Source organism: Eumetopias jubatus, unplaced genomic scaffold (genome assembly GCF_037043125.1).
Source record: "Eumetopias jubatus isolate StellerSeaLion01/CBP00866 unplaced genomic scaffold, mEumJub1_p1.0 scaffold_4, whole genome shotgun sequence".
NCBI classification, from domain to species: domain Eukaryota; kingdom Metazoa; phylum Chordata; class Mammalia; order Carnivora; family Otariidae; genus Eumetopias; species Eumetopias jubatus.
Genome location: NW_028274810.1, coordinates 168,846,793 through 168,866,412, shown reverse-complemented (window position 1 = coordinate 168,866,412; position 19,620 = coordinate 168,846,793). Strand labels below are relative to the sequence as shown.

The following is a 19,620-nucleotide window of genomic DNA, read 5'->3' as shown; positions in this document are numbered from 1 at the left end:
ACCAATTTACATTCCCATCAACCATTACGATGGTTCCCTTTTCTCCACATCCTCTCCAACTCTTATTATTTCTTTTCTTTTTGATAATAGCCATTCTAACTGGTGTGCGGTGATAGCTCATTGTGGTTTTGATTTGCATTTCCCTAATAATTAGTGTTGTTGAAGATCTTGTCGTGTGTCTGTTAACTATCTGTATGTCTTCTCTGGAAAAATGTCTGTTTAGCTCCTCTGCCCATTTTCAATCAGTTTTTGTTGTTGTTGAGTTGTATGAGTTCTTTATATATTTTTGATATTAAGCCCTTGTCAGATATATGATTTGGAAGAATAACTTCCCATTCAGTAGTTTGTCTTTTGGTTTTGATAATGGTCTCTTTTGTGTAAAGAAGTTTTTTGGTTTGATGTAATTCCGTTTGTTTATTTTTGCTTTTGTTTCCCTGGTCTTTGGAATCAGAATCACAAAAATATCACTAAGAACAATGTCAAGGAGCTTACTGCCTATGTTTTCTTCTAGGAATTTTATGGCTTCAGGTCTTAAATTCAAGTCTTTAATCCATTTTGAGTTAATTTTAATGTATGATGTAAGATAGTTTAGTTTCATTCTTTTGCATGTTGCTGTCCAGTTTTCCCAACACCATTTATTGGAGAGACTGTCCATTCTCCATTGTATGTTCTTGGCTCCTTGGTGGTAAGTTAATTGTCCATAAAAGTGTTGGCTTGATTCTGAGCTCTCTATTCTGTTCCATTGGTTTGTGTGTCTGCTTTTATGCCAATACCATACTGTTTTGATTACTATAGCTTTGTAGTATAGTTTAAAATTAAGAAGTGCAATACCTTCTGCTTTGTTCTTCTTTCTCAAGATTGCTTTGGTTATTTGTGGTTCCATACAAATTTTATAATTATTTGTTCTAATTCTGTGAAAAATGCCATTGGAATTTTGATAGAGATTGCCTTGAAACTGGCCTACTTTGGGTAGTATGGACACTTTAACAATATTACTTTTTCTATTCCATAAGCATAGAATATCTTTCCATTTACTCATGTCTTCTTCAATTTTTTCACTACTGTCTTATAGTTCTTAGTGTATAAGTCTTTTATATCATTGATTAAATTAATTCCTGGGTATTTTACTCTTTTTGATTTCTTAATTTCTCTTTCTGATAATTCATAGATATTAGCGGAAGATTTTGTGGGAAGTTTTGTGATTACTAACTAAATCTCTTGTTATATGTGTATTCAGGTTTTTAATTTCTTCTTTTTTTTGAATTTTGAGATTTTTCATTTGAAGGTAAATCTTAATGCTATTAATTTCACAAATATGCTAATTTAAATACCCAATTCTATTTATCTAAAACACACATTGCAAACATACAAATATCTATTGTCTCCACATGTCAGAGCCCCTTCATTTCATGGGTTGGAAATGTGGAGAATAGATTCCCCTTAAACTTCAAGTCAGCTGGTGTTTCTTTACAGTTAACTTTAGCAAAATTCATACAAAATAGTAATTAACAATGATCTTTACTTGTTAACTCACAAGGAAACACCTTCAAAACTGCATTTTGTTAAAGTTTCTGTACTAAAATGTAGAAAAACTGAACTACACAAATATTGAAAAGTTAAAAATTCCTTAATTTTTTATTCCTGGTACCACTACCACAATTTACAGGGCAATATACCTGATGTAATGAAAAGAAAAAGAAAATGACAAAGCTACAACAGAGAAAAGACCTCAGGAATGTACATGTAATTGACACTACATTGCATTAATCAGTAGCTGCACTTTTTGCAAACTGTGACTATGACAGTCCTGAACAAGAAGGGTTTCCTGTTTAAGCTGCAGTAACTTTTCTGACTATGGATCATCGTTCCTTCTGTGGCAGATTTTTACAGTTCCCCTAATGCCTGTGGGACGACTGTCTCAAAGCAACCTGCAGCTTTCCTGACCACTCCTTGCTGTCTCTCTTGCTAAGAGCTGTAGCCCTTTTCTTCTGAATTTTTTTTAGAAATTTCTGCTACCATATCCACCACTTCCACCACCGGATCCATAACCACCACCATGGGGACTGCCTGAGCTTCTTCCACCAAAACTGCCCCCCTTCATGGGTCCATAATTTGATTGCTGTTGTCCACTATAATTTCCAAAATCATTATAGTTCCCACCACCACAATAGTTACCACCTCCAAAAGTTCCTCCTTCATTGTAACCATCATATCCTCCACCACCACCTCCATATCTGCCTCCTTGGTTTCCATATCCTGGTCCACCACCACCATAGCCTCCTCTACTACTATAACCAGGACCACCACCAGTTGCCACCATCACCTCCAAATCCATTATATCCACCATCACCTCCTCCATAACTACCTCTGCTGCCACCACCTCCACCACCATAGCCTCCTCTTCCACCGAAGTTTCCACCATGGCCAAAGTTACCACCACCTCCAAAGTTTCCTCCATGACCCATGAAGTTGCCAGACTACTTTGAAAAGTATGGCAAGATTGAAACCATAGAAGTTATGGAAGACAGGCAGAGTGGAAAAGAGAGAGGATTTACTTTTGTAACTTTTGATGATCATGATACAGTTGATAAAATTGTTCAGAAATACCACACTATTAATGGGCATAATTGTGAAGTGAAAAAAGCCCTTTCTAAACAAGAAATGCAGTCTGCTGGATCACAAAGAGGTCGTGGAGGTGGCTCTGGCAACTTAATTTCTTCTCGAGTTAGTTTTGGTAGTTTGTGTCTTTCTAGGAATTTTTCCATTTTATTTATCTAATTTGTTGACATTCATTATATTCCCCAATACTCCTTTATATATGTATGTGTTCAGTAGGAATGTTTCCCCTTTTATTCATAGTTTTAGTAATTTGAGTCTTCTCTCTTTTTTTCCTTTGTTAAAGATCTGTCAAAATTATTGATCTTTTCATAGAACAAACTTTTGGTTTCATTGATTTTCTCTATTTTTCTATTCTCTATTTCATTATTTTAGTTGTGCTTTTTATTATTAGATTATTGACTTGAAATTAAAAAAATAGGCATGTACAGCTATAAAGTTATTCCTGAACACTGCTATTGCTGCATTCCATAGATTCTGGCATGCTGTATATTCATTTTCTTTCATTTCAAACTATATTTAAAATTCCCTTGATTTCTTCCTTGATCCATTGGTTAAAAGTGCACTGTTTAGTTTCCACATATTGTAAATTTCTCAAATTTTCTTCTCTGGATTTTTCCTCTCAAACTATTGTTAGAGAGTATGCTTTGTTTGATTTCAATATTTTAAAATTTATTGAGACTTGTTATATGGCCTAACATGTTATTTATAATGGAGTATGTTCCATGTGAATTGGAGAATGTGTATTCTGCTGTTCTATAGATGCTTGTTAGATCTAGTTGGCTTATATTGTTCAACCTGTGATTTCTTTGCTGATTTTTTGTATAGTTGTTCTATCCATTTTTGAAAGTGGGATATTGAGGTCTCCAGCCATTGTTGAATTGTCTATTTCTTCTTTCAATTCTGACAGTTTTATTTCATATAAGTTGGGATGGTTATTGGGTGCATATATATTTATAATTGCTATATCTTCTTGATGGATTCATGCTTTTATCATTATGTCTTTCTTTGACTCTAGTAACAATACTTGTCCTAAAGTCTAATTTGTCTAATATTAGTGTAGACTCTCTAGTTCTCTTTTGCTGACAATTTGCATTGTACATATTCTTCCATCATTTTACTTTCAGCGTATTTTTGTCTTTGAAATTAAAGTGTCATGTAGTCAGTATATAGTTAGATCATGATTTATTTATTTATTTATTTAATTGTTTTTGGAGAGGGAGAGGGAGGGGGAAGAGGCAGAAGGAGAGGGAAAGAGAGAATATTAAGCAGGCTCCATGCCCAGTGTGGAGCCTGACTTGGGGCTCGATCTCACAACCCTGAGATCATGACCTGAGCTGAAATCAAGAGTCAGACACTTAACTGACTAAACCACCCAGGTGCACCTAGATCAATTTTTTAAAATCAAGTCTGCCAATTTCTGACTTTTAAATGGAGAACTTCATCCATTTACATATAATATAATTATTGTTAAGGTTAAAATTTATACTTTCCATTTTGCTACTTGTTTTTTATATTTCCTTTTCCCCCTCAGTTCCTTCATTAATGTTGTCTTTTGTGTAAAATAGATATTTTCTAACATATTTCAATTCCCTTGTGATTTTTTTGGTATATATACTTTTAATTTTTTTTAATTTGAATGTACTTGACACACAATGTTACATTAGTTTTAGGTGTGCAGTATAGTGATTCAACATCTCTACATGTTATGGTTGCTCACCACAAATATAGCTACCATCTGTTACCATTCATTGTTGTTACAGTATCAATGACTATATTCCTTATGATGTACCTTTTATTACCATGACTTATTCATTCTATAACTAGAAGCCTGTATCTCCCACACCCCTTCCATTTTGCTCATCCTCCCCTTCCCTCTGGCAACCATCAGTTTGTTCTTTTTATTTATAGGTCTGATTCAGTTTTCTGTTTATTTATTTGCTTTGTTTTTTAGATTCTACATATGAGTGAAATTATATGGTATTTGTCTTTCTCAGTCTGACTTATTTCCTTTGCATAATGCCTCTAGGTCCATTCATGTTGTCTCAAATGGCATGATCTTAGTCTTTTCTAAGGCTGTGTAGTAGTCCATGTATGCACACACATATGCATACACACACACACACACACACAACCACATTTTCCTTATCCATTCATTTATTGATGAACACTTAGGTTGCCTCTCTATCTTGGTAATTGTAAATAATGTTTCAATAAACATAAGGATGTATATACTTTTTTGGATTAGCATTTTCATTTTCTTTGGGTAAATATCCAATAGTGGAATTTTTGCATTAATTATTTCTATTTTATTTTTTTTGAGGAAACTCCATACTGTTTTCCACAGTGGCTGTACCAATTTACATTCCCACCAACAGTGTACACGGGTTCCTTTTTCTCCACATTCTTGCCAAAACTTGTTATTTCTTTTTTATTTTAGCTATTCTACCAGGTATAAGGTGATATTTCTTTGTGGACAAATTCAAGTGAGATCAAATAAATGCAAGCATTTTGAGTGGAGTCTTCCAGGGAACCACCAGACAGGTCAAATATTACTTTTTTGAGAAGGAATTTTGTTCTACTCCCTCTGTAACTGGGAATGTGAGCTGTGATTTTTTTCAAGACTAACTGGGCTGGGGTATGGGACTAGTGCAAGTTAAAACAAAGTTCAATTTCTTACTGAGATTTAGCTGTTTTTCTTGATTAGATGCTTCCTGGATTGCTACAAGCCTTTTGTTAATTTCCAGAGTTCTGAAAAAGTTAATTTTGACAGGATTTTGGGCCATTTTTTGGTTGCTTTTATGGAGGGCTAAACTTTTGGAGGTACTTACTCTGCCAGTTTTGTTGATGTTACTCTGCAATTGGTTTTGATCTTAGAGAACACTAACTTTGACATCCAACTAAGTGAAGTATCATCCCCCCCCAAATTCTGTTATTCATATTCATATCCATATTGTGGACCAGTACTACAAAAAATTGCACTGTTATCATGGTTATATTTTGAATTTCTTCATAACATAATAAAAAATAAAAAAATGAATTTCTTCAAAAAATTTGTGGAAATATGTTTTCTTTCTTGCTATATAAGGAGCTATTCAGTATTCTCATTTTTTCCCTCTTGGTCCAAAGCTTAAAATATTTACTATCTGGCCCTTTAAGGAAAAAGTTTGCTGACTTCTGGTCTAATCCAAGGTCCAGAGATTTCCTTCTGTGTTTCTTCTAGAAGTTTTATAGTTTTAGGTTTCCCATTTAGATCTATTATCCATTTTGAGTTATTTTTTTATTGTTAGATATGGATCGACATTCATTTTTTCTATATGGATATGCAGTTATTCCATCACACTTTGTTGAAATAGCTGCTTTTCTCCACTACATTGTCTTTGCACCTTTGTCAAAAATCAGTTATCTATGTGTGGATTTATTTCTGGGACTGTATTCTTTTCCTTCAATCTATTTGTTTTATATTTATGGCAGTACAGTGCTGTTTTGATTACTACAGATTCATAATAATTCTTGAAATAGGTAGTATAACTTCTTCAACTTTATTATCACTTTTTTCCCCCAGAACTGGCTATTCTAGGTCTAGGATTTTTTTTTTAAGGTCTTTAACATTTTTATATGCAATTTAGAATTAGTTTGTCAATTTCAACAAGAAAGTCTTGCTGAGATTTTTATTGGGATTATGTTGAATATATATATCAATTTGAGGAGAGTTTACATCTTAACAATATTGAGTCTTTGGACCTATGAACAAGGCATATATCTTCATCTGTTTAGGTCTTCTTTGATTCTCTCAGCAGTATATTATTTCTAACTCCAGGGTCTTGGAAATTAAGGACTACACATACTACAGTACTAAACATAAACATGGGAACTCTGATTTTTGAGACAGGTTGCCTGGTTTTAAATTTCGACTTCACTATTTGCCGGTTGTGTGATCTTGGGAAACTCCTTGACTTCTTTGCTTCAGTTTACCATTTATAAAATGGGGGAGTGATAGTACTTATTCACAGGATTAATATGAGTTAATATATATAAATTGCTTAGGATACTTCCTAGCACAGAGTAATTAATATGTAAAGATCAGCTTTTGTATGGTGTGATAAGGAATTCATATATACATTTGATTAATACCATTAATACTGAGGGATGCTATACCTAAAACTTCTTATTGTACATGGGCAAATAGAAATTAAAGATATAGCAAGTGGCAATAATTCCAAAAACATTTTTCTTGAACCACAATCTTTATTTTTTCAAATTTTATTTAAATTCTAGTTAGTTAACATGGTAGAATTCAGTGTTTCAGTAGTAGAATTCAGTGGTTCATCACTTACATACAACACCCAGTGACCATCATAACAAGTGCCTTCCTTAATACCTATCACTCAGGGGCACCTGGGTGGCTCAGTTGGTTTAGCGGCTGCCTTCAGCTCAGGCCATGATCCCAGGGTCCTGGCATCGAGCCCCGCGTCAGACTCCCTGCTCAGTGGGGGCCCTGCTTCTCCCTCTGCCTCTGCCTGCTGCTCTGCCTATCTGTGCTCTCTCTCTCTGTCTCTGTCAAATAAATAAATAAAGTCTTTTTTTTTTTTAAAAGATGTGATCTTAAAAAATAAATACCTATCACCTATCTAGCCCATCCCCCACCTCCCTCCTTCCCTCCATCAACCCTCAGTTTGTTTCTTATGGTTTGCTTCCCTCTCTCTCTTTTTCCTTCCCATTTGTTCATCTGTTTTGTTTTTATAATTACACATATGAGTGAAATAATATGATATTTGTTTTCTCTGACTGACTTATTTCACTTAGCATAATACATTCTAGCCCCATCCACATCACTGCAAATGGCAAGATTTCATTTTTTTTGATGGCTGAGTAGTATTCCGTTGTATATATACACACATCTCCTTTATCCATTCATCAGTTGATGGACATTTGGGCTCTTTCCATAATTTGGCTATTGTTGATAATGCTACTATAAATATTGAGGTGCCTGTACCCCCTTCAAATCTGTATTTTTGTATCCTTTGGGTAAATACCTAGTAGTGCAATTGCTGGATTGTAATGTAGTTCTATTTTTACCTTTTTGGGGAATCTCCATACTTTTTTCCAGAGTGGCTGCACCAGTTTGCATTCCCACCAAGAGTGCAAGAGGGTTCCCCTTTCTCGGTATCTTCACATCTTCACCAACACCTGTTGTTTCCTGTGTTGTTAATTTTAGTCATTCTGACAGGTGTAAGGAGGTATCTCATCATGGTTTTGATTTTTATTTCCCTGATGATGAGTGATGTTGAGCATCTTTTCATGTGTCTGTTGCCCATCGGGATGTCTTCTTTGGAAGAGTGTCTTTTCAAGTCTTCTGCCCATTTCTTAACTGGATTCTTTGTTTCTTGGGTGTTGAGTTTGATAAGTTCTTTATAACTAAAAGCTTTATTTGCTGTTCTTTTCTAGCTCCTTTAGGTATGAGGTTAGGTTGTGTATTTGAGACATTTCTTGCTTCTTGAGGTAGGTCTATATTGCAATTTATTTCCCTCTTAGGACTGCCTTTGCTGCACAAAAATGGGATGATTATTAAATGAAATTAGATGATATTGCATATGTAAAGTTCTTAGCATACACCTGGTATATTGCTGTTGTGATTAAATAAAAACTGGGAAACAACTTGAAAATATAAGGTATAGTAAAGGCAGGTGATAGATATGTTATCCATGGATAACAAACAGGGACAAAGAATTATAAGACATACTCTTTTCTCTAAAAATGGTAGTTTTGTTTTAAGATTTATTTATTTATCCGACAGAATGAGAGAGCAGGGGAGCACAAGCAGTGGGAGCGGCAGAGGGAGAGGGAGAGGGAGATAGAGAAGCAGGCCCCCTGCGGAGCAGGGAGCCTGAAGCAGGGCTCAACCCCAGGACCCTGGGACCACGACCCGAGCTGAAGTCAGTCACCTAACCAACTGAGTCAGCCACCCAGGTGCCCTAAAAATGGTAGTTTTTATAAGACTTTTTATATGGTAGGAGAGGCAGAGCATGATGGTGGAGGAGTAGGAGACCTGGATTTCGTCTGGTCTCAGGAATTCAGTTGAATGGGGATCAAACCATTTTGAACACCTATGAACTCAACAGGAGATCGAAGAAGAGAGTAGCAACAACTCTGAACAGAGAAGCGACCACTTACTGGAAGGTAGGACGTGCGGAGAAGTGAATCCGAGGCGATATTCGGGAGGATAGATGGTGGGGGAGGGGATCTCTGTCGGCTGCTTCTGGCAGGTGATAGAGCCGCGGAGCACAAAATTGGAACTTTTAGAAGTCGGCTCCGCTGAGGGACGTCACTCCAGTGGCTAAGCGGGAGGTGGAACCCTCATGGGACAGTGTGGTCTCAGGACCCTCGGGGTCACAGAAAGACCGGGGGTGCCTGAGTGTGGCAGAGCTCCCAGGTATCAGAGCGGAGAAGCCGGCTGGAGAGACGGAGCCGAGGCGTGGGCTCTCAGCTCGGGGTTGCCATAAACTGTGATCCGCGGCCCAGTCAGGCCACTGCTCCTCCAGCAGGGACCCAACAAGCGGCAGAGCCGGGGAGACTCCCCTTCCTCCCCCGGGAGGAGCAGCGTGGGAGCGCACCACAGGGATCTGCTGGGTTTGGAGACTCCACACGGGGTTGGGTGCCAGAGATAGAAACGCTTGGTCACAGACCAGGTGAGCACGGAGTGCGGCCGGCGACCGGGGAGACGGGAGTGATTGACTGCTTTTCTCTGGGGGCGCACTGAGGAGCGGGCCCCGAGTTCTCGGCTCCTCTGGGAGGAGACTGGGAGGCCACCATTTTCACTCTCATCCTCCAAAGCTGTACCGAGAGCTTGCAGGGAACAAAAGCTCCCGAGAGCAAACCCGAGCAGATTGCTTAGCCTGGACCAGCAAGGGTGGGGCAATTCCGCCTCCAGTAAAGACATTTGGTAACCACGGCAATAGGCCTCTCCCCCAGAAGATCAGCACGAACAGCCAGCCAAGACCAAGTTTACCGATCAAGGAGAATGGGAGAACTCTAGCGCTAGGGGAATACTGCACATAGAATTCATGGCTTTTTTACCATGATTCATTAGTTTTTCAAAGTTAATTTTTTAACCTTTTTTTTTTGAATTTTTCTTTTTCCCTTTTTCAACCAACATTTTATCAATCCCTTTTTAAAAAGAATTTTTTATTTTTCATTTTTAGAGTCATAGTCTATCCCTTCATAGTAGTTGCCCTTATTTTTGGCATATATATATAAGTTGTTCTCTCTTTAAAATTTTGAGATACAGTTTCTTCTAACGGATCAAAATATACCCCAAATCTCTAGTGTATGGCTTTGTTCTAGTCTCCTGCCTGATCACATTCTCTCCCTTTTTTTTTTTTAATTTTCTTCTTTCTTTTTTCAAACAACTTCTTATCAATTCCTTTTATAAAATCTTTTGTAATTTTCATCTTTACAGTCATCTTCCATCCCTTCATTGTATCAACCCTTATTTTGTACATATATAAGTCTTTCTTTCTTTACAATTTTAGGAGGCACTATCTTCTAACAGACCAAAATACACCCAAAATCTTGTGTGTGGCACTGATCTATGCACTAGCCTGATCATATTTGATCGTATTCTGTTTCTTTTTTGTTTTGTTCTGTTTTTGTTTGTTTTTATCTTTTTCTTTTTCTTTTCTTTCTTTCCCTTTTTTTCCCCTGGTTTCAGGTCTTTTCTGATTTGTTTAGAGTATATTTTCTGGGGACGTTGTTAACCTGTTAGTATTTTGTTCTCTCATTCATCTATTCTCCTCTGGACAAAATGACAAGATGAAAGAAATCACTTCATTAAAAAGAACAAGAGGTAGTACCGTCTGCCAGGGACCTACTCAATATGGACATTAGTACGATATCGGACCTAGAGTTCAGAATCATGATTTTAAAGATACTAGCTGGGCTTGAAAAAAGCATGGAAGTTATTAGAGACACCCTTCCTGGAGAAATAAAAGAACTAAAATCTAACCAAATCGAAATCAAAAAGGATATTAATGAGGTGCAATCAAAAATGGGGGCACTAACTGCTAGGAAAAATGAGGCAGAAGAGAGAATCAGTGATATAGAAGACCAAATGATGGAAAATAAAGAAACTGAGAAAAAGAGAGATAAACAACTACTGGATTATGAGGGCAGAATTCGAGAGATAAGCAATACCATAAGACGAAACAACATTAAAATAATTGGGATCCCAGAAGAAGAAGAAAGAGAGAGAGGGGCAGAAGGTATATTGGAGCAAATTATAGCAGAGAACTTCCCTAATTGTGGGGAAGGAAACAGGCTTCAAAATCCAGGAGGCACAGAGAACCCCTCTCAAAATCAGTAAAAATAGGTCAACACCCCGACATCTAATAGTAAAACTTACGAGTCTCAGAGACAAAGAGAAAATCTTGAAAACAGCTCAGGAGAAGAGATATGTAACCTATAAAGGTAGGAACATTAGATTGGCAACAGACCTATCCACAGAGACCTGGCAGGCCAGAAAGGACTGGCATGATATCTTCAGAACACTAAACAAGAAAAATATGCAGCCAAGAATACTATATCCAGCTAGGCTCTCATTGAAAATTGAAGGAGAGATAAAAAGCTTCTGGGACAAACAAAAACTAAAGGAATTTGCAAATACGAAACCAGCCCTCCAAGAAATATTGAAAGGGGTCCTCTAAGCCAAGAGAGAGCCTAATGGCAGCATGGACCAGAAAGGAACACAGACAATATACAGTAACGGTTACCTTACAGGCAATACAATGGCACTAAATTCATATCTTTCAATAGTTACCCTGAATGTAAATGGGCTAAATGCCCCAATCAAAAGACACAGGCTATCAGATTGGATTAAAAAACAAGACCCATCGATATGCTGTCTGCAAGAGACTCATTTTAGATCCAAAGACACCCCAACATTGAAAGTGAAGGGGTGGAAAACCATTTACCATGCTAATGGACACCAAAAGAAAGCTGAGGTGGCAATCCTTATATCAGACAAATTAGATTTTAAAACAAAGACTGTAATAAGAGATGAGGAAGGACACTATGTCCTACTTAAAGGGTCTATCCAACAAGAAGATGTAACAATTGTAAATATCTATGCCCCTAACATGGGAGCAGCCAATTATATAAGGCAATTAATAACAAAAGCAAAGAAACACATTGACAACAATACAATAATAGTGGGGGACTTTAACAGCCCCTGACTGAAATGGACAGATCATCTAAACAAAAGATGAACAAGGAAATAAAGACTTTAAATGACACACCTGACCAAATGGACTTCACAGACATATTCAGAACATTCCATCCCAAAGCAACGGAATACACATTCTTCTCTAGTGCCCATGGAACATTCTCCAGAATTGATCACATCCTAGGTCACAAATCAGGTCTCAACTGGTACCAAAAGACTGGGATTATTCCCTGCATATTTTCAGACCACAATGCTTTGAAACTAGAACTCAATCACAAGAGGAAAGTCGGGAAAGAACTCAAATACATGGAGGCTAAAGAGCATCCTACTAAAGAATGAATGGGTCAACCAGGAAATTAAAGAAGAATTAAAAAAATTCATGGAAACCAATGAAAATGAAAACAACTGTTCAAAATCTTTGGGATACAGCAAAGGCAGTCCTAAGAGGAAACAAGAAACAAGAAAATCTCAAATACACAACCTAATCCTACACCTAAAGGAGCTAGAGAAAAGGTGTAGGGTTAGGTTGTGTATTTGAGACCTTTCTTGTTTCAGCAGAAGAGAAATAATAAAGATCAGAGCAGAAATCAATGAAATAGAAACCAAAAGAACAGTAGAACAGATCAACGAAACTAGGAGCTGGTTCTTTGAAAGAATTAACAAGATTGATAATCCCCTGTCCAGACTTATCAAAAAGAAAAGAGAAATGACACTAATCAACAAAATCATGAATGAAAGAGGAGAGATCACAACCAACACCAAAGAAATACAAACAATTATAAGAACATATTATGAGCAACTCTATGCCAGCAAATTAGATAACCTGGAAGAAATGGATGCATTCCTAGAGATGTATCAACTACCAAAATTGAACCAGGAAGAAATAGAAAACCTGAACAGACCTATAACCACTAAGGAAATTGAAGCTGTCATCAAAAATCTCCCAACAAACAAAAGCCCAGGGCCAGATGGCTTCCCAGGGGAATTCTACCAAACATTTAAAGAAGAATTAATACCTATTCTCCTGAAACTGTTCCAAAAAAGAGAAATGGAAGGAAAACTTCCAAACTCATTTTATGAGGCCACCATTACCTTGATCCCAAAGCCAGACAAAGACCCCATCAAAAAGGATAATTTCAGACCAATATCCTTGATGAACATGGATGCAAAAATTCTCACCAAAATACTAGCCAGTAGGATCCAACAGTACACTAAAAGGATTATTCACCATGACCAAGTGGGATTTATCCCTGGGCTACAAGATTGGTTCAACATCTGCAAATCAATCAACGTGATACAATACATTAACAAAAGAAAGAACAAGAATCATATGATCCTCTCAATAGATGCAGAAAAAGCATTTGACAAAGTACAGCATCCTTTCTTGATCAAAACTCTTCAGAGAAGAGGGATAGAAGGTACATACCTCAATATCATAAAAGCCATTGATGAAAAACCTACAGCGAATATCATTCTCAATGGGGAAAAGCTGAGAGCTTTTCCCCTAAGGTCAGGAACGCGGCAGGGATGTCCACTCTCACCACTGCTATTCAACATAGTATTAGAAGTCCTAGCCACAGCAATCAGACAACAAAAAGAAATCAAAGGCATCCAAATCGGCAAAGAGGAAGTCAAACTCTCACTCTTTGCAGATGATATGATACTTTATGTGGAAAACCCAAAAGACTCCACCCCAAAACTGCTAGACCTCATACAGGAATTCAGTAAACTGGCAGGATATAAAATCAATGCACAGAAATCGGTGGCATTCCTATACACCAACAACAAGACAGAAGAGAGACAAATTAAGGCGTCGATCCCATTTACAATTGTCCTCAAAACCATAAGATACCTAGGAATAAATTTAACCAAAGAGGCAAAGGATCTGTACAGAGAAAACTATAAAATACTCATGAAAGAAATTGAGGAAGACACAAAGAAATGGAAAAACGTTCCATGCTCATGGATTAGAAGAACCAACATTGTGAAGACGTCAATGCTACCTAGAGCAATCTACACATTCAATGCAATCCCCATCAAAAAACCATCCACTTTTTTCAAAGAAATGGAACAAATAATCCTAAAATTTGTATGGAACCACAAGAGACCTCAAATAGCCGGAGGAATGTTGAAAAAGAAAGCAAAGCTGGCGGCATCACAATTCCAGACTTCTGGCTCTATTAGAAAGCTGTCATCACCAAGACAGTATGGTACTGGCACAAAAACAGACACACAGATCAATGGAACAGAATAGAGAGCCCAGAAATGGACCCTCAATTCTATGGTCAACTCATCTTTGACAAAGCAGGAAAGAATGTCCAATGGAAAAAAGACAGTCTCTTCAACAAATGGTGTTGGGAAAATTGGACAGCCACATGCAGAAGAATGAAACTGGACCATTTCCTTACACCACACACAAAAATAGACTCCAAATGGTTGAAAGACCTAAATGTGAGACAGGAGTCCATCAAAATCCTAAAGGAGAACACCTCCTTTAGGATTCAGAGGCAGCAACCTCTTCGACCTCAGCCACAGCAACTTCTTCCTAGAAACATCTCCAAAGGCAAGGGAAGCAAGGGCAAAAATGAACTATTGGGACTTCATCAAGATAAAAAGCTTTTGCACAGCAAAAGAAACAGTCCACAAAACCAAAAGACAACCGACAAATGGGAGAAAATATTTGCAAATGACATATCAGATAAAGGACTAGTATCCAAAATCTATAAAGAACTTATCCAACTCGACACCCAAAGAACAAATAATCCAATCAAGAAATGAGCAGATGACATGAACAGACATTTTTCCAAAGAAGACATTCAAATGGCCAACAGATACATGAAAAAGTGCTCAACATCGCTCGGCATCAGGGAAATCCAAATCAAAACCTCAATGAGATACCACCTCACACCCGTCAGAATGGCTAAAATGAACAAGTCAGGAAATGACAGATGTTGGCGGGGATGCGGAGAAAGGGGAACCCTCCTACACTGTTGGTGGGAATGCAAGCTGGTGCAACCCCTCTGGAAAACAGTATGGAGGTTCCTCAAACAGTTGAAAATAGAGCTACCATACGATCTAGCAATTGCACTACTGAGTATTTGCCACAAAGATACAAATGTAGGGATCCAAAGGGGTACGTGTACCCCGATGTTTATAGCAGCAATGTCCACAATAGCCAAACTATGGAAAGAGCGAAGATGTCCATCGACAGATGAATGGATAAAGAAGATGTGGTATATATACACAATGGAATATTATGCAGCCATCAAAAGGAATGATATCTTGCCATTTGCAACGAGGTGGATGGAACTGGAGGGTGTTATGCTGAGTGAAATAAGTCAATCAGAGTAAGACATGTATCATATGACCTCACTGATATGAGGAATTCTTAATCTCAGGAAACAAACTGAGGTTTGCTGGAGTGGTGGGGGTGTGGGAGGGATGGGGTGGCTGGGTGATAGACATTGGGGAGGGTATTGCTATGGTGAGCGCTGTGAATTGTGCAAGACTGTTGAATCACAGATCTGTACCTCTGAAACAAATAATGCAATATATGTTAAGAAAAAAAAAAGAAGAAGAAGATAGCAGGAGGGGAAGAATGAAGGGGAGTAAATCGGAGGTGGATATGAACCATGAGAGTCGATGGACTCTTAAAAACAAACTGAGGGTTCTAGAGGGGTGGGGGGTGGGGGGATGTGTTAGCCTGGTGATGGGTATTAAAGAGGGCACGTTCTGCGTGGAGCACTGGGTTATATGCACAAACAATGAATCACGGAACACTACATCAAAAACTAATGATGTAATGTATGGTGATTAACATAACAATAAAAAATTAAAAAAAGACTTTTTATATGGTAGCTGAATCTAGTATGTGTAATCGTGAAAATATATCTTGAATCTGTTTACATTTCTCCATCTTTGCTGCCATTTTCCTAGACCACTATCATTTCTTGCATAAATGACAACATCATTTCTTGCATAAAGAACAACAATCCAACAGGTGTTTTTTTTGTCTTATCTCTTTCCAATTGATTTCCCCATAGTAATGAGAGCAAATGACTTTTAGAAATGTGAATAGGTTTATGTTAGTTCTCAGCTTAAGACACTTGACTGGTTTCCCATTGTATTTATAAATAAAATCAAAACTTTGTGTCATGGAATACAGGTCTTACATGTTCTACCCTATGTTACTTACCTTTCTAATTCCAGTGTTCTTTTTCCTTATTATACTCTATCCACAATGGTCTCCTCTCAGGTGTTTAGGTGTCATACTCTTTTATGCTTTAGCACTTTTGTTCGGGTCATCTGCTTGTGACGAGGGATAGAAGCAGAAAAATGTTCACCTTCAGCCCAGAAGGCTGACCTGTAGCCTGCATAGTTTCAATAAGGATCAAATACATGCTGGTTGCTATATTCTTAAAGGGTCTCATGACTGCCTGTATATCTCACTGATAGTTAATATCAGGCTGAATGATAAGCACCAGAGAAATCTTGCAAAAGTTGTTTTGAGTAGAAATTCAAAGAAAACATTTATTATTTATTACTCCCTGCACATCCCCTCCTCCTTGAGCACTAAGCAAATAAACACTAGCTTCATACAGCAAAAGTGCAGCTCTTTCTACCCATGGGTCCTGTTCCTGTGCTACTTAAATAAACTTACTAAATTGCACCATAAAATGTCTCAAGATTTCTTTCTTGACCATTTTGCTCAACCATCCCACAACATTTTTAGTGGCCCAGACAGGGATAATGGAGTAAATCCAAGAGTGTCAGTGCAACTTGGTAAGTCTTCTTTACTGCCAGTCTTTGTTTCTTACCTGTTCTTTCTCTTTTTTGGGGGGAGATGTTCTGAATAGTACAAACTTTCAAAGTACATCTTGCCCGAGTGCTCAGGAAATAATTTCTTTCTTGTGGCTACTCTATGGAGAGGGACAAACTAATGCCATCCAGCTGGACACCAGTACCTTGGCTGTAATGGTGTTGGGCTCAGAAATCAGGCTTTCCCTCTTTTTACTTGTTCTTTTAATATTTGTATTCTTCTCGGGTACTGGATGGACATACATGTCATTAGGGCAGTCGCCGATCTTAAAACTCCCATTTAAGGCTTCCCCCTGAAAAACCCAGTGTGATCTCTTGCTGAGCATAAAATCTAAGATATGTCTGACTGCATGCTTCCCAAAAGGGACCAGCTGGAGCTATTACCCAATTGGGGTACTCATCCAACTGGAGACCACTCCCTTGAGACTGGATCATGGATAAAGCTCACAAGAAAGTTTCCTGGATTAGATAGGGGTTCCATACTTTCATTTTTTTTTCATGTCTCTCATTTGTCTTTACCCATGGGTTCTTTGGTGTTCTCGGTCCTCCTTTCAGATTGAAAGGTTTTCTAACTTAGATATGTGATACTTAATATGATATAAAATAGCTGCCTGTTCTTAACAAAAGCCAGGACCTCTACCCCATAAATACTAGATCTAGAGGCTTACAAAGGATATTATTATTGGTCACCAAATATATCAATTACCCCAAAATAGAAAGAGGCAGCCCCAATCTCTGGGGCATTTCAGTCCATTCACAGGCACTTATTATAGTCTAGAAGGCAATGGGGAACCGAAGGTAGGTAGTACAGAGGTATCAGAGTGGTCAGGAAAGAGGGATGCCTCCGTGAACCTCAGGAACCTTCAGCAATATTCCTAATGGGACGCCATTTAGAAGCAGAGGGGAATTTTGGTAATGGACTCCTAGTTAGTTAATGTACTCTCCTTGTTTTATAAGAATTAACTATGGGATCACCTTTCAAAGCATTCCTTCTTAGGTTGTCTCCTAGCATATTAAAGTCAATTTGGATTTAAAGAAAAAGCATCCTAAGCTGTTGGGCTATAAAAGACAGAACCCCCCCCCCCAACAAGGTGTCCAACTCTCTTGTAAACAGGTTGCTGCAAAGATCCTGTACCTGCCTCCCTCTGTTCTTCCTCAGTCATGTGTCTACTCTTTGTTTCCTTCTTCTTTTGTGTGTCAGATCTGGAATATACCTTGAGAGGACAGGATGAATATTGCTTGACTCTTGTCATATGTGGGGTTTTCTCCCTCATTCATTTCCTGGGTTAATGGCTATGATAATTGGTGCCAATTGTCTGCTTAGTTTACCTTGGAATGGGGACTTGAAGGAATATTCCAAAACATCTGCCAAAATTCCTTTTGTTTTGGGGAGGTTCCCTGTCTTTTCTGGCCTGACATGGACTGCCTATTTTCACTTTTTGTTGGTGGGAAGAAAACGTATCTGTTCACCTGTCTGAGCTGACAAGCTTTAGGGTGGGGAGTCTTCTTTCATTGCCCTCTGGGCTTTTATCTGTCTCCAGCCTTGCTGGCAGCACCTCACCTCTTTTGCCTCCTCCTCCCTCTCCTCCTATTTCTGCATTACCGTACGTAGGTCCAGCTTTCATATCTGGCTCCTGTAGAATCCTCCATGCCTCTGGCACCACTGACTTCTATTCCTACTACCATTACTATCACAGAGCAAAGGGCACCCCAAGCTGTTGGGCCACCTCCTTATGAGGTTCAATGAGCACCTCCTGAATCAACATGAAAATGTCCAAGGGTTACCTTGGACTTAAACTTCCCACTTCATTTCCCCACAGGTGCCCCTGGTAAAAATTGACAGTGTGGAACAAATTGATTGACTTTTAGTGGACCCAGGTGCAACATATTCAGTATTTGAACTAATTTCAGTTTGTTAGTTTAATACACGTCTTTACACTTACCAGCATTTACTATGAAACTTTCATTCTTCCAAAGTTTACTAAAGATCAGTCAAATTGATCTTTACAAAAGATCAGTCAGCTCCCATTATCTCTGTTGCAATTTGTCAGCAAAAAGATGATCTTAATGATGGTTAATGTTGTCTGTCTCATAAGAGTTTTCATGAATTATTGTTAACAGGTTGAATAAATAAAAAGGTTTATCAGTAAAACTTTTAAGTAGCTTTCAAAATTTTTAGTAACCTGAACCTTTGAAGTTTTGCTAAATTAAATGAAAAATTGGATTGAATTCATTGGATATCTAAGTCTTTTCCAAATAAGATAAAATACTAAAGCATTGGTTACTGAACGTAGGTTTAATTTGCCTTGGTTTCTTATCGTGGAGAAACTAAGGATACTTGGGTCTGTTGGCAAATATGTTTTATTGAAAGATTGTACTATGGAAAAACATGTTTTATTGAAATTATGAAATGTATTCATGAATTTCAGATCTAAAGAGCTCTGGTGTAACAGCTCACAATTGGTTACTACCTAATTTTCACTGAAGCTAAGGTTTCTAAGAGTTAAAATTCTGCTCAATGTAATTAAGACTGATGAAAATAAGGTAAGCAAATCTGTATGTAGGAAAATAGGAGATATATGAGAAAGATATAAGGAATGGAAATATATTTTGTTGAGAGAAAAAGAAGGTAATTTTGTTCTAAAATGAGACTGGAGAGAAAAGGTTTAGGATAAAATCTGAATGAAAAAGAAGGCTTGTGAAGGGAAATCTTTGGAAAAGAATTTTATGTGTGGTCAGGACTGAGGTTGAAAGAATGGACTTTAAAAGTACACTGATATAAGACTGAAATTCTGCTTTTCTCTTTGTTAAAAAGATAGAGTTTTCTTGGATTGTTGTTCTGCTCTTGATAAGAAAACATAAACAGGGGCGCCTGGGTGGCTCAGTCGTTAAGCATCTGGCTTCGGCTCAGGTCATGATCCCTGGGTCCTGGGATCGAGCCCTGCATCATCGGGCTCCCCGCTCTG

At 37.9% G+C, this 19,620-nt stretch overlaps 1 pseudogene; it reads right to left on the bottom strand.

Annotated features, from left to right (window-relative positions):
• Positions 1–1,999: 1,999 nt before the first annotated feature.
• The window catches only part of LOC114213797 (uncharacterized), a 160,153-nt pseudogene continuing 142,532 nt past the window's right edge, over positions 2,000–19,620 (bottom strand).